This window comes from Alligator sinensis, unplaced genomic scaffold, assembly GCF_000455745.1.
Source record: "Alligator sinensis unplaced genomic scaffold, ASM45574v1 scaffold850_1, whole genome shotgun sequence".
NCBI classification, from domain to species: Eukaryota; Metazoa; Chordata; order Crocodylia; family Alligatoridae; genus Alligator; species Alligator sinensis.
In genome coordinates, this window is record NW_005842742.1 from 674,186 (window position 1) to 678,580 (window position 4,395).

Below are 4,395 nucleotides of genomic sequence, written 5' to 3' on the forward strand. Positions count from 1 at the left end.
TCACCCCCTTGCCCCCCACAGGAGGAAGCGGCAGCAGGTGCCCAACGACATTGTCCCGGTGGTCGGGGGTCAAAGGTGATTCCGGGTCAAGCACAAGAAGGTGAGGTCATGGCGGGGCGGGGGTGTTGTTCTATGTGGCTGTTTCCATGCGGCTGCACTCCAGAGCTGGGTGCATCAAGGGGCCCACATTATGCCGCGTGCTCCACCCCAGCACTGGCTGCATTTGGGCCCAATCCTGTGCAGGTGCAGGACCAAGAGGGTGGAGCCAGGCTGGGGTTCCGCCCCTTGGACCCCCTGGGGACCCCTGATGACGCCCTCAACTACTCAGAGATCCGGTTCCCCCCTGGCTCCCATGACGGGCCGACTGCTGCGTCCCGGTAACCCAGGTGTCCAGGGCTCAAGGGTGAGGGAGAATCCAGGTGTCTGGGGTCCAGGCTGGGGGGGGTCCAGGTATCCAGGTTGCTTCTCACTGCCTCCTCCCCCCAATTTTTCCCAGGATGCCGCAGGGTGACACTGTGGTCTACAGTGTCCTAAAAAAGCCAGACGGGCCCCAGAAGGTACCAGCCAGAGTGGGGCTGCAGGTCGGGAGTGAGGGGCACTGGCAGGTGTGGGGGACCCCCACTGCACCCCCCTGCATGAAGGGCGGGGAACCCAGGCGTCCGGGAGAACGCTGCCATAGCGCGGCCTAAGAGAGCTCCATTGGGCCTGAGATGCTCCCAGCTCTGAGGTGGAACAACTGAGAACAGTTGCATGTAACAGAGGTCAAGAGGGCTTGATCGGGCCCGAGTTGCACCCAGCTCTGGGGTGGAATGACCAGGAACAGCTGCTTGTAACAGCCCAGGAGGGCTTGATCACGCTCAAGATGCACACAGCTTTGGAGGGGAGCCGCTGGGCCCTAGGTGAGTGTAACACCGCCTGGTTCTTCCTCTAGGTGCTGTACTGGCTACACACTGGCCACGTGTCTCCCCGCTGGATCCCCCCATCATAAATGTCCTTTCTAGGCCATTAACTCCAGATGCCTGGGTTCCCTGGTATCCCCGGGGCAGGGCCTATTGCCAGGGTCACAAGTCTCTATCCCTTCCAGCCCATTACCCTTGAGGCTGTGAGCATGGGGCCATGAACAGCAGCTGACACACAGGTGAGATGCAGGGGGGTTCAGGCTGGTATCCCAGATGCCCCAAGGGCATGGGTTCTCCCTGCTGGGGAGGGGTCTGGCGGGGGGAGGTGTCAGACTCCTGGACGCCTGGGTTCTTTTTCCTGCTCAAGGAGGGGTTGGGGGTGTCCCAGACACCTAGGTTCCCCATGCTCTTGGGCAGCTCCCAGATGCCTGGGTTCCACCCACCCTGGGATGGGTCTGGAAGGGGGTATCCTGGACCCCTGGGTTCCTCATGCCCGTGGGTGGGTCTCAGATGCCTGGATTCCCCCCTCCCCGGGGTAGGTCTTGGAGGGGGTATCCCAGACCCCTGGGTTCCTCATGCCCTTGGGTGGCTCCCAGGTGCTTGGATTCCACCCACCCCGGGGTAGGCCTGGGAGGGGGTATCCCAGACCCCTAGGTTCCATATGCCCTTGGGTGGCTCCTGGATGCCTGGATTCCCCCCACCCCTGGGTTCTCGCTGCTCCAGGATACGGGGGGAGACAGGGGGCTCTCTCAGATGCCTAGGTCCCCTCTCACCCCTCTCTCCTCCCCACAAGCCTGCCATGCCCCCCCAAGTCTGGCTGGGCCTGTGTGTGAACGTCGGGGTGGCTGCCGCTGCCCTGTTCCCACTGGCATGGCTCCCCCCCAGACCCTGCCACATTCACCGCCTGCACCTGCGGGGGCAGTTCTGGGGAGCCATGAGGGCCCATGGCCTGGCCCTGGTGGCCCTCGAACTCCCTGCCACCCCAATGGGATTCTGCCCTCAGTTTGCCCATCTCTGCTGCGCCTGGAGCTGTCCGTGGTGCTGTACTGTGTGCTGCTGCCACTGGTGGCCTTCTGCCCGGCCGGCTGCCTGCAGGCCCTGGGAGGGTCCTGGCCGGCCACAGTCCCCTGCTGCTGGCTGTCTTGGGCCCCCACAATGTGGCCCATGTGGTGGGCTTTGCCTGGGGCCAGAACATGGCCTGGCGCCGCTTGGCGTTGCTGCCCACTGCCACCACTGCTGTGCTGGACCCACTGCTGGGCTGCACAGCCAAGGGGCAGGGAACGGGGGGGTGCTTCGGAGGTGGAGGGGGGGGCATTGCCAGTGGTGGTCCACCCCAGGGAGAGCTCCATTGGGCCTGAGATGCTCCCAGCTCTGAGGTGGGACAACTGAGAACAGTTGCATTGCCAGTGGTGTTCCACCCCAGAGCTAGCTGCATCTGGGGGGGGGGGGAGGGGGGGTTGTGTCTGGGGGTTGTGTTGTTGCACCCCAGAACTGGCTGCATCCGGTTGTGATGGGTGGTGTTATGTGTGGCTGTTTCTATTGCTCCACCCCAGAGCTGGCTGCATCCCAGCATGATGTGAGCCCTTTCTGTGTGCTGTTATATCTGGCCATGCCCCACCTTGCTCCACCCCAGACCTGGCTGCATCTGGTGAGCAAATGAGCCCTGGTTTGGATGGTGTTATATGTGGCTGTATCTCTCATTGCTCCACTCCAGAGCTAGCTGCATCACAGTGGTGAGAGAGCTCTATTATTTGTGCTGTTATATGTGACTGCCTCCACCCCCAGAACTGGCTGCATTTCAGTGTGGAACGACCCCTGTCCTCTGCTTTTCCTCCTTATTGCAACACCCCAGAGCTGGATGCAGCCTAGTGTTGTGCATGGTTGTGCCCCATCTTGCTCCACCCTGGAGCTGGCTGCACCTGGTGGTGAATGAACCCTGGTCTGGGTGCTGTTATATGTTGCTGGGTCCCTTGTGGTCCATCCCAGAGCTGGCTGCATGTTCCTGTTGTATGAGGCTTGTTCTATGTCACCCTTACACTGAAAGTGGCTGCATCTCAGTGTTGAGCAAACCCTGTTGTACATGGCCACAGCTCCACCCCAGAGCTGGCTGCATTGAAAGGAGCTCTGCTATATGTTGTTATATGTGGACATGCCTCCCCCACCCCAACAACTCCCTCCCCGCAGAGATGGCTGCATCTGGGCCCCTGATGTCTGCTGTTGTATGTTCCCACCGGCTGCTCCTCCCCAGAGTTGGCTGCATCCCCAGCCAACAGCCCTGGCCCCAAGTGGGCCGTGTAGCGAGCTGTACGAGATCTTCAGCAAATAAATCGCAGCTTGGATCTGGTCATTGTCCCATGAGTGGGGGGGCTAGGCCCGGACACCTGGGTTCCCCCCCAGTGCTGGAGCCTGGCGAGTGAGAACAGGGGGTCGGAAGACCCGGACACCTGAGTTCTCCCCCCAGCCAGGGATCTGAGGGCTCTCGTGGGAAGACACTGAGCCCAGCCAGTGCCACACATCACCCACTTCCCCTTCTGGCTACCAGAGCTCCCAGGGTCCCCAGTCAGAGAGAACCCCCCACTTCCTGTCCCAAACAGACCTAGGCTGTTCTGTTTGGCCACCAGCTCCTCCCCAGAGCTGGCCACAACCTGAGGCTGGATGTGTCTGCATTGAAGGCAGTGTCTCTGGGGAGCACTTCCCCAGAGCTTCCACCCCAGAGCTGGGTGCATCGGGGCACCAGGTAAGTTCTCGCCCAAGAGCTGTTCTATGTGGCTGTTCCACCCCAGAGCTGGGTGCATCCCAGGCCCTGGATGGGACCCCAATGGGCAGGTGACAGGGGCCAGAGAAGGAGCCAGGGGCAGGTGGCTGGGAGTGAGGGCTGGGAGCCCAGATGCCTGGGTCCCTTGTGGGGGAAGTGGGGGCTCTGGGTGAGAGCAGGGGGTGCTAGGAACCCAGATGCCCAGGGTCTCTGCAGCTCGGGGAGGGGAGCTGGGGGGATGAACTCAAGAGGGTCGATTTTTGTAGCACAGTGCTACGCCAAGCCATAGGGTAGTCCCACCTCTTACTGTATTTCCAGGTATAGCAGTGCAGCTAAATCTAGGTTCTCTCCAGCTATGGGAGGGGAATGGGGGCTGCGGGGGGCAGGGGAGGGATCTGGGCACCTGGACGGCTGGGGTTAGGAGCAGGGGATGCTGGAAGCCTGGATGCCCGGGTACTCTGCAGCTCAGGGAGGGGAGCTGGGGGGTGAACTCAAAGCTGGGGGAAGGGGGAATGTCAATTTTTGTAGTGCAGTGCTACACTAAGGCATATGGTAATCCCCCTTCCTACTGTATTTCCAAGTATACCAGTGCAGCTGAATCTGGGGTCTGTCCAGCTCTGGGAGGGGAATGGGGGCTGCAGGGAGGGGTCTGGGTGCCTGGACGGCTGGGTTTGCGGGGATCTGGACCTCAGTTCTCTTTCTAGCTGCCCTAGGGCGGGGTGGGGCGGGGCAGGGCGGGGG